This window comes from Manis javanica, chromosome 15 (assembly GCF_040802235.1).
Source record: "Manis javanica isolate MJ-LG chromosome 15, MJ_LKY, whole genome shotgun sequence".
Lineage (NCBI taxonomy): Eukaryota > Metazoa > Chordata > Mammalia > Pholidota > Manidae > Manis > Manis javanica.
In genome coordinates this window covers 24,311,565-24,322,063 of record NC_133170.1, presented here as the reverse complement: position 1 = coordinate 24,322,063, position 10,499 = coordinate 24,311,565, and the positions used below count along the sequence as shown (strand labels likewise).

The following is a 10,499-nucleotide window of genomic DNA, read 5'->3' as shown; positions in this document are numbered from 1 at the left end:
AAACTTCTGCCTCAGCATCTCCACCGGATGTCTGATGGGCATCTCAAAAATGGCTAAAATGGAGCACATGCTTTCTCTCCCAACACATGACCAGCCTTCTTCCATGCCATCTGCCCTGTCAGAACCGATATGGGCAGTCTTCCTTGAGTGCTCTCTTCCTTTTTTAATCCCATGCCCAGTCCCTTAGTAAATCCTGTTAATTCTGCTTACTGACTACAACCAGGAACCAATCACTGGCCAGCACCTCCAGGCCCGGGCCGCCTGGATCACTGCGTCCAGCTTCCCGGCTGGCCCTCCTGCCTCCATCCTTCTTCAGTCAGTCTGCTCCCCACTCTGCTGTCACAGCAACCCTCTCCAAGCATTTTAGGCCGTGTCACTCCTCTGTCAAAGCTCCACGGCTCTTCTTCCTCTCACCAATAGCCAACACCCTTACAAGGCTCACAAGACCCTCTACCACCTGCCCCTGCTTCACCTCTCTGACCTCGTCACCTTCGACCCTTCCCCTTGCCTACGCAAAGAACACTCGCACCTGCCTCTGCCTGGAATGCTTGTTCCTGTGTAATGTTATGGCTTGGATCCTTATTTATTTTGTCTTTTACTCAAGCACTCCCTGGTAGCTGGGGCCTTTCCCAGTAACCATATCTAAAATTTCCACTACATCCACCATTCTGACATTTCCTTTCCCCTTTCCCTAATTTATATGTCTCTTTAATATTATCACTTAAAATACGCTGCTATGTTCCTCACTGAGTGTTAGGTCTATGAGAGGAGGGATTTTTGTCTTCTTCCCCCGGTGATATCCCTTGTACAATGTTGGAGTCCGTAACAGAGTGAACATTGTTGGATGAATCAATAAGACCTTCATGTAACTTAAACTCACATGGGAAAGACATGAATCAAGTAACAGAGCATGTTAACATATAGGTAAGACAGTGATGTTTGCTATGAAAGAAAAGTGCACATCGCATAGAGAGACCTGTCTGGCCTATGCATCAGCCAAAGCATTCCTGTTGGGCGATGGTAATAGACAACCTCTTAGCTCCCTCCTCCATCTAAGATTCCTTGGTTAGGTTATGGAAGAAAGGACGGATTTTCTGCTTCCTCTTAACGTTCCATATCCTGACTCAAACTCTCTAATCACACCCTTTATAAACTGTAGGAGTTTTAACATCCCTACTTTTCTTATCCTTTCTTTCCTCACCCCATCAATTCTAGGACATGAAGGGCAATTTCTGAAGTGGTTTTATTCAAATAACAGCTAATAGTTTTGAGTGCTTATGTGGCTAGGATTGTGTGAAGCACTTTGAATACACAGGAATCATATCTAGGAAAGCTGCCGGTGGGGACCGCGTCTCTGGTGTGCCCTGGGATTTTGCTCACAGTCACTGATTCTCTGGACTGCAAATTCTTTGCCCCACTTAGGTCCCCAGACCAGGAGGGTATGATGCCAGCTCACTCTGCAGGACTCTGGGAGGAAGTGAACTTAGGGGGGCGCAAACCCCACGCCTCTTTACAATGGTGTTTGCACTCTCCTCCAGTACAGCCACACTACATTGTAATGGTACAGAACATTTTACTGAAGTGTTGGGGAAACTAAGGGGAATACTTCCTGTGAGAGAAGTCATATAAATTAATAGGTTAATTATGGCTTTTTTGTAGTTTAAGAAAAAAATTTCCCAAGAATTGAACACTTCACAGGAGCTCTTCTCATAACCACGTCCTGTTCCTACTCCTCCAGTCCAGTCCTGTTTGTTATAGACTTTCTTCTTTTAGCTTCTCTCCATAAGACACTCTACTTTGGGTTGCCGGGTTATTTTTACCCAAGAATCCATGCTTCCTCTTTAGTTATTCAGAGCTCTAAGACTTGAGAAAAGATTCCTCAGGGCACCAGAGAGTCAGTAGAGGGTGGTCACCATTGACGCTGTGAATTCCACAGGACAGATGGGTCAGGGAAGGAGGGAGGCTCCAAGATCTCTGCAGAGGCCTCCATGGGTGTGGACACATGCAATCCCGTCTCTTTAAGTTGTGTGCTTGGATGTGAGCTGGGCCTTCACCATATTTTCATCTAGCTGTCCAGAGAATAACACACACACACACACAAATATACACATATACACACCCTCACACACATCCTTCCAAAAGATAAATATTAATTTGTAGAGATGGTAACCTCTCTACATGCAAAAAATAGAAATTTCCCAGCTGCATCAGCAAGAAGGCCCCTCACTGACACTACAGCTTGTACGTCACATGATTCTGCAAAACTGTATTCGTTCCTTTTGTAGCTTCCCGTTTTCAAATGAGGCCTCTTTATTCCAGCCAGAAATAAATAAGCCGGTCCATTGCTGACCCACATGCTTCTTTGTTTGGTTTTAGTTTCTTTTTTTTCTCTTTTTTGTATTCTAACCATTTTTAAGTGTATGAATTAGTGGCATTAATTACATTCACGATGTTGTGCAACCATCACTATTGTCTGTTTCCAAAACCTTTTCCTCGCCCCTTCCAAAGAAGCCTTGTATCCATTAAGCAATAATTCACCATTTCCCCTCCTCCCAGGCCCTGGTGACCTCTAACGCCTTTCTGTTTGTATGAATTTGCCTTTTCTTGATATTTCATATAAGTGGAAACATTTGTCCTTTTGTGTCTGGCTTGTATCATTTTATATAATGTTTTCGAGATTCATCCATGTTCTGACATACATCATTCATTCCTTTTTATGGTTGGATAATGATCCATTGTACGTATATACCACATTTTATTTATCCATTGCTCTGTGGATTGACATGTGGTTTGCTTCCACCTTTGGTTATTGTGAATGACATTGCAATAAAGATGTGTGTACAAGTATCTGAGTCTCTGTTTTCAAAACTAGAAGTGGAATCATGTGCTTCTTAGTGGCAGACTCCTTTAAACACACACATACATGTATACAGTCTGGTTGAAACTATGAAATTATGGCTTTAAATTATGGCTCAGTAGCTTCTCAGATAAGGGCCCTCCTTTCTGTTCAGCTCTGGCTAAGGAGAGATTCCGTTTTTTTCTATTCACAAATGTATCATCTAACGAGCCCAGACAATAACTGGGAAGTAGAGAAGTTGGGATTGAGATTTGAAATGAAGTCAACCTTACTTCACAGCCCACAAAATAACTGTCATGCTGTTAAAAGCAATCCTGTAGATCTTAATCAGGTTGGCCACGCCAATTTAGAAATATTCATCAGAGCTATAGAGGATTTTTTTTCCCCATATCATTTAGTATTGGGTTTGGCTTCATATGTCAGGCAAACTCAGTAAATTATGTATGTGACATATAAAAAATATAGACAGTTGGCCTAGTAAGTAATTAAATCTAAATCTGATTGAAACATGGACCCTGGAACTCTATTTTGTCAAAAGAGTATGTGTTTGGGAACCCTCTACACTGTTGGTGGGAATGTAAATTGGTGCAGCTACCAATTTACTACTGTGGAAAGCAGTATGGAGGTTCCTCAAAAAGCTAAATATAGAAATATCATGCAATCCAGTAATTCCACTTCTAGGAATTTACCTAAAGAAAACAAAGTCCTTGATTCTAAAAGATACATGCACCCCTGTGTTTATTACCACATTATTTTTAATAGCCAAGATATGGAAGCAACAAAAGTGTCAGTCAATAGATGAATGGATAAAGTAGAGGTGGTACATATTTACAATGGAATATTATTCAGCCATAAAAAAGAAAGAAATCCTGCCATTTGTGACAACATGGATGGACCTAGAGGACAATATGTGAAGTGAAGTAAGCCAGGTGGAGAAAGACAAATACCATATGATTTCACTTATTTGTGGAATATAAATGCAAAGCAAAACAGAATGAACAAAACAGCAGTAGACTCACAGACACTGAGAACTGACTGGTGGATACCATGCGGGAGGGGTTAGGGTGGTCAGTGGTGGAGAGGGTTGGGGGGATAAAGGGGCACAAAAGTTCTCAATCATAATAAAAGTTGTTCATATGGACGGTAGTACAGCATGGAGGATATAGCCAATGATTCTGTAACGCCTTCCTATGTTGACAGATAGTAGCTGCATTTGTCAGGTGAGGATTTAATAATATGGGTAACTGTTGAATCACTGTGTTGTATATTTGAAACTAATGTAAGATTGCATGTCAATGATATTTCAGTTAAAAAAAAGGAGAGAGTATGTGTTCATCACATTTTTAGCCAGAATGTGTTTCTCACCTCTCAGTCCAGTGATGGGACATTAGTCTCAGCCAAGCACCAAAGAAAAATCAAATGCATGCTGGGAAACACATAAGACCAGGTGGTATGAGATTCTAGAAAGGTGGCTATTGAGTCAATTCCTCCAAACTGGTTTCTAAAGAAGAATTATCTGTGCATATTTTATAAGTACTTCATTTTATAAAGTACATTTGATAAGATGCTGGCAAAATCTAATAAATACAACACAAAATACTCAATGAATATTCCTGTAAAATATCATTTTCTGTGTGAAAATCTTCCTTTTTTAGTACATATATTATGTATTATAAAGAAGATTCTCATCAACATATATAAATGTTTTAGATATTTGGTACTTGAAAATGAAGGATATGGAGGGAAAAAAATTTGGTGTCTGTTTTGGTGTTCTCTCCCTGTGGGGGCAATTCAAAAAATGCTTCTATAAGTAATTTATGAACACCATCTTTGAAAACTGAAATTCATTTCTTTAGTTTTTTTATCTAAGGCTTTAAAAATAGACAATACCTAAATGACAATGTAAAATAACTAAATATCAATAAAAGACAAGGCTAAAAATTACAGAGTCATAGCATCTCAAAGTTGAAGGAATCTTAGTGTTCATCTAGCCTATGCTTGCCAGAATGGGATATGCATATGTAGAGATATCCCTAAATCTGGGTGCATAACCATATATCAGGGAGTAGTTAAGATAAACATATCATGCTATCCTAGAACATGAAGATTTTTCAAAGATTAGGGGGAAACAGTATTTTTACTTAAAAAGTTAAAGTAGAATATAATACGCTCATTCACTTTCCTTATGTTTACTATTTTTCTCTGCTATCCTCCCTCACCCTTGTGTAAAACTTCTTGTAAAAGACTTCATGACATGCAAGATTTCAATGACTTAATGCTCCCTTGTATGTAGAGTTAGCCCACATCTGGCAGGCCCACAAGTATGTTTGCAAATATAGCATCATGTAAGTGTTAAAGATGAAATATCAATTCCAGGGAAATTTCGGCCTAACATGGATTGTTGGGAATTACATCCTCAGATGCACAGCATTTCTTATTTTAGTCTTTTATAGGACAGTTTAATGGGGGAAAAACATTTGAGAAAATGATTCTGTAATTCTCTGTAGAAAGCATGAATCCTTGCTAAAGCATACCAAATAGTAGTCTCGACCACCTTTTGTCATCTCAGCAATGGGACATATGTCACTCACTTATGCCATGAATTCAGATAGCTACTGTGTGAACTTGAAAGCATGGTATTTAGAATATGTAGAACATGCTTGATGAAATTTTGCATCCTCTTTCCAGGGAACGGAGACAACCTGAGCGAAGGGAGTAATGTGGTTGTACTTCATACATTTTGGCAACAATGAGCAGCTTAGGTTGGTTTGAGTGATGGCTCATAACAGAACAATGATGATGGATGGCATTGAGATGTTATTATTCATATTTCATAGAAGTTTCTTAAGGAAAACTTTCTAAGTCCAGAGTAAAATAACTTGTAATGGCGATTAAAAAACGTTATTAAAAACCCATGATTTGTCTAACATAAGAAAATAACATTATTTCAAAGAATGCCATGTTCCCTGTTCACTTGTCTTCTTTTAAAGGGAAGTTACATTTCTTATATATTACAATAGAGTTTTTCATTCCTAGGGAGCTAGAGTTAGTGAGATGTAAAAAACAATCTTTGTTGAGTTCCATTCATCTATTTTTAAAAGTTATTTTTCCCTACTAAATATCCTCTCCCCTCATCAGCTTCTCTTGAAAAACCGCAGGACAACCTGGTTAGCTTATTTTTCACAAGAACAACGTGACTTGGAAACAGCGCCTCGGTTGGCTGAGCTGGGTCTTGGACATCTGGGCTTCACCACTGTTAGTCTTTATCATGAGAAGTGCAAAGTGAGGTCTCATTATGGCCAGGCCGCGAGGACAGCATGCCCCCCGGGAACTCTCCAGGGCATGCGTTCCTGCATCTGAGAGCCAAGGTGCTCAGATAATAATTCTCCAGGCTGCTATTTTTGGGCACCAGGTAGATTGTTCAATATGATACTTGTTGTTTTTGAAAGAGCCCAAAAAAGGGTCCGCGTGGGTGAAAGTGTGGTTTTTGGAGTGCTTCAACTTCTGCATTTCCCGATTTTTGTTTTTCTCAGTTTGCTACCAGACATATTACTGAATTTCTCTGGGGATATGAAGAAGTTGAGGGACAGAACTTTCAACATATACAGGAATTACTCACTCATCTGCTGCTGTGCAGCTGCCTCATTGAGGTTGAGAGAACAAATAAACAAGTATTCATCAAAAGCCCAGGGCTGGGCAAAGGGCTAAAGGGTGCTTTTTGTGGGAAGATTAACTAAAGAAGCTTCATCGATCATGCGCATAGTGAGAAATAGTATACAGCAGTGAGAAGGGTTCGGGTTTGTAATCAAGCATATAAAGATTTCAATTCTGTCTCCACATTTCCTAGCAGTCTTTGAGTGTATTGCCTCATATGTTTCAGTTTCCCCATGTGCAAAACCTGAACAAATATTAGTAAAAAAAATCTAACCTTTATTGTGCATGCTCTTACTTTATGTCAGGTTCTGGGCTCAGCATGTTGTATATATTATCTCATTGAAATCCAAGAGGTTGGGACTATTATCCCAATTTCAGAAATGAACACTGAGGCTCAGAGTTTGGAAACAGCTATCTTGCAGGATTGTTAAAGATTAATGTCAACAAGTGACTGAGCATGATACCTAGTACATGGAAGAAACCCCATAAAGAATGATGGTTTTTATAAACTAGTATCACAATAGCTGATATAGTTAGAAGACCAGATATTTCAAAAATAGAAATTGTGATTATCAAGTTATCTAATCTCATGGTTCACAAGTTTTCTGATTAGTAATACAATGTGTGTGAGCAGTTTTGATGTTCTCACACTTCAGTGTGAGTGAGTATATGAAATTGAAGATTATAGTGTTTAATCCCTTCAGATTTTGATTCAGCAAGTCTGTTGTGCATCCCAAGATTCTACCTTTTTGACAAACTCCCATTAATTCCAAAGCAGGTGGTCAGTTTGGAACCTAAATTTGATAAATAGTGGACTAGAAGACTTCAAGAATCTTTCCCAGCTCTAAAATGATGTGTTTGTATGACTTCATATACTTTTGAAAAATTGATGTGTATGTTAATTGCTTAGTTGCTTTTTAACCAGCTGAAATGCCAGGGAAAATTAAAGATGCTCCAAATAACATGGAGATCTGTTTTCTTTTGTGGGTAGCTGCATTCTGAAGACCAAATTCCACATGTGTTTGTGCAGTGATCTAATAAGAGAAATGATATGATTCCCATGAGTGGTAGGGATAATCTCTTTTTAAAAAAAAATTAAAACAGCAAGATACTCTTATATTATATCATGTAAGCAAAGATTTAAAAGACTGTGAGTACCTAGCATTGATGATGTTGTGAAGAAACAGGCATTCTTACAAACTGTTGATGGAAATACAAATAGGTACAACTTAACTAGCAGATAATTTATCATCACATATATACCAATCCCTTAAAATATGCCCTTTGCCCCAGCAACTGTACTCCCGGGAATTTACTCTAGGAAATAATTAGACAAATATACAAATATATATCCAAACATGTTTATAAAGTCTCATTTATAAAAATAAAAAATTACAAACTTCTCTTTAATGGCCAATTTTATTTTTTAAAATGGTTATACTGGAGGTTGTTAGACATCAACCTTGGACCTATTATTTTCACATTAGCTCTTTTCAATGTGGTTATAAGTATGCAAAAAATGTTTAGACTAATTTATTTAAGCATATGCCTACTCTTATACATAATTTTTATAATAATAATATGATAGCACATATGCTTTAAAATTTAATGCATTGCTTTTTTCCTTTACTTTTGAATTTTCTTCCCTCAATCCATTTTCCTCCTTTTTCCACCCATTGCAGTATCCTCTCTATATATCTGAGTTCTAGTATATATCCCAGATATATCCTTGAATTACATCTTGCTGTATTTTTCTCCACACTTATTTTTTTTCTACACTGACACAAATATACACACATGGAGTGTTATTTTATGGCTTTACTATCATGGAATCATAAATACATTCTTGCATCTTGCTTTTTTTTATTAAGGTATCACTGATATACACTCTTATCAAGATTTCACATGAAAAACATTATGGTTATTACACTCAACCATGTTACCAAGTCCACCCCACACCCCACTGAAGTCAGTGTCCATCAGTGTAGTAAGATGCCACAGAATCCCTACTTGTCTTCTCTGAGCTACACTGTTCCCCGAGATCCACACACACCATGTGCACCAATCATAATGCCCCACAATCCTCTTCTCCCTCCCTCCCCACCTGCCCTCCCCAACCCCTCCCCTTTGGTAACCACTAGTCCCTTCTTTGAGTCTGTGAGTCTGCTGCTGTTTTGTTCCTGCAGTTTTTTACTTCGTTGTTATACTCCACAAATGAGGGAAATCATCTGGTACTTGTCTTTCTCTGCCTGGTTTATTTCACCAAGCATAATACTCTCTAGCTCCGTCTATGTTGTTGCAAATGGTAGGATTTGTTTTCTTCTTATGGCGGAATAATATTCCATTGTGTATATGTACCACCTCTTCTTCATCCATTCATCTACTGATGGACTCTTAGGTTGCTTCCATATCTTGGCTATTGTAAACAGTGCTGTGATAAACATAGGAGTGCATATGTCTTTTTGAGTCTGGGATCTTGTTTTCTTTGGATAAATTCCTAGGAGTGGAATTCCTGGGTCAAATGGTATTTCTAATTTTAGTTTTATGAGGAGCCTCCATATTGCTTTCCACATTGGTTGAACTAGTTTACATTCCCACCAGCAGTGTGGTAGGGTTCCTCTTTCTCTGCATCCTTGCCAGCATTTGTTGTTACTTGTCTTTTGGTTGTTGGCCATCCTAAGTGGTGTGAGGTGATATCTCATTGTGGTTTTAAAGTGCATTTCCCTGATGGTTAGCAACGTGGAGCATCTTTTTATAGGCCTGTTGGCCATCTGAATTTCTTCTTTGGAGAATTGTCTCTTCATATCCTCCATGCATTTTTTAATTGGGTTATTTGCTTTTTGGATGTTGAGGTTTGTGAGTTCTTTATGTATTTTGGATGTTAACCCCTTATTGGATATGTCATTTATGAATATATTCTCCTATACTGTAGGATGCCTTTTTGTTCTACTGATGGTGTCCATGGCTGTACAAGAGCTTTTTAGTTTGATGTAATCCCATTTGTAAATTTTTGCTTCTTTTTCCCTTTCCCAAGGAGATGTATTCAGGAAGAAGTTGCTCATGTTTATATTCAAGAGATTTTTGCCTGTGTTTTCTTCTAAGAGTTTTATGGTTTCATGACCTTACATTCAGGTCTTTGATCCATTTTGAGTTTACTTTTGTGTATGGAATTAGACAATGATCCAGTTTCATTCTCTTACATGTAGCTGTCCAGGTTTGCCTACACGTTTTTGAAGAGGCTGTCATTTCCCTATTGTGTATCCATGGCTGCTTTATCATATATGAATTGACCGTATATGCTTGGGTTTATATCTGAGCCCTCTGAGCTCTCTAGTCTGTTCCATTGATCTATGGGTCTGTTCTTGTGCCAGTACCAAAATGTCTTGATTACTTGGCTTTGTAGTAGAGCTTGAAGTCGGGGACCATAATCCCCCCAGCTTTTTTCTTCCTTCTCACAATTGCTTTGGCTCTTTGGGGTCTTTTGTGGCTCTGTCTGAATTTTAGAACTATTTTCTCTAGTTTGTTGAAGAATGCTGTTGGTATTTTGATAGGGATTGCATTGAATCTGTAGATTGCTTTACATAGGATGGCCATTTTGACAATATTAATTATTTCTATCCATTAGCATAGGATGTATTTCCATTTACTGGTGTCTTCTTTAATTTCTCTCATGAGTGTCTTGTAGTTTTCAGGGTATAGGTCTTTCACCTCCTTGTAGGTTTACTCCTAGGTATTTTATTCTTTTTCATGCAATTGCAAATGGAATTGTTTTCCTGATTTCTCTTTCTGCTAGTTCATTGTTAGTGTATAGGAAAGCCACAGATTTCTGTGTATTAACTTTGTATCCTGCAACTTTGCTAAATTCAGCTATAGTTCTAGTAGTTTTAGGGTGGATTCCTTAGGGTTTTTTATGTACAATTTCATGTCATCTGCAAACAAGGACAGTTTAACTTCTTCCTTACCAATCTGGATGCCTTTTATTTCTTTG

The 10,499-nt window shown here is 38.3% G+C and overlaps 1 protein-coding gene across 2 annotated transcripts in view; it reads left to right on the top strand.

Annotated features, from left to right (window-relative positions):
• The window catches only part of RIMKLB (ribosomal modification protein rimK like family member B), a 161,802-nt gene that overhangs the window by 23,627 nt on the left and 127,676 nt on the right, over positions 1 to 10,499 (top strand). The gene's annotated exons all lie outside the window — the stretch shown is intronic.